Below are 793 nucleotides of genomic sequence, written 5' to 3'. Positions count from 1 at the left end.
GGCTAGAGGAGGTGACCAGGCCCAGATTTCAGTTTGATGAGGCCCTAAGCTACTGAAGGTAACGGGGCCCTTTATATGTCCAGCTGTCCTTTGTCAACAACAAATTGTCGCTGGTTTTGTTGTTTAATATATGCTATATGGTAATTTATGGACCTAATAGGAGAGCCAGTGTGGTGTAGTGGTTAAGAGCGGCGGACTCGTAATCTGGGGAACTGGGTTCGCGTCTCCGCTCCTCCACATGCAGCTGCTGGGTGACCTTGGGCTAGTCACACTTCTCTGAAGTCTCTCAGTCTCTCAGTTTGTTGTGGGGGAGGAAGGGAAAGGAGAATGTTAGCCGCTTTGAGACTCCTTCGGGTAGTGATAAAGCAGGATATCAAATCTAAACTCCTCCTCCTCCTCCTCTTCTTCTTCTTCTTCTTCTTCTTCTTCTTCTTCTCCCCCCCTTTCCTTAAAAAATAATAATAATATGGAACACTTCAAGAATTTGCGTGTCATACTTGCACAGGGCCCATGCTGATCTTCTCTGTATCGTTCCAATTTTAGTATATGTGCTGCCGAAGCAAGCACGGACCTAATGGGTACCTAAAGCCATTTGCACATGCTGCCATGCAACCAGTCCATGCAGAATGTAGGCACCCTATATATAGAAAGGAGCAAACCAGTGATATTTTAGGGAGCAGGCTAGCAGGCGGGGCCCATGTCTTACATCATAGGAGCCTAAACAACACAAAACACTGTTGCCGTATGTAGGTTTTATTTTATTTGTTTTTCATCCTATATTTTGGAAATGTAC

General features: G+C 45.3%; 1 non-coding gene across 1 annotated transcript; it reads right to left on the bottom strand.

The window, feature by feature from the left end:
• Positions 1-460: 460 nt before the first annotated feature.
• Positions 461-567, bottom strand: LOC117046155. Its single transcript, XR_004426527.1, has one exon. It is a non-coding gene; the product is annotated as a U6 spliceosomal RNA (small nuclear RNA).
• Between the last annotated feature and the right edge of the window lie 226 nt (positions 568-793).

The sequence above is a fragment of the Lacerta agilis genome, chromosome 4 (genome assembly GCF_009819535.1).
Source record: "Lacerta agilis isolate rLacAgi1 chromosome 4, rLacAgi1.pri, whole genome shotgun sequence".
Classification (NCBI taxonomy): Eukaryota; Metazoa; Chordata; class Lepidosauria; order Squamata; family Lacertidae; genus Lacerta; species Lacerta agilis.
The sequence above is the reverse complement of the archived record's forward strand: the minus strand, read 5'-3'. Positions and strand labels throughout refer to the sequence as shown.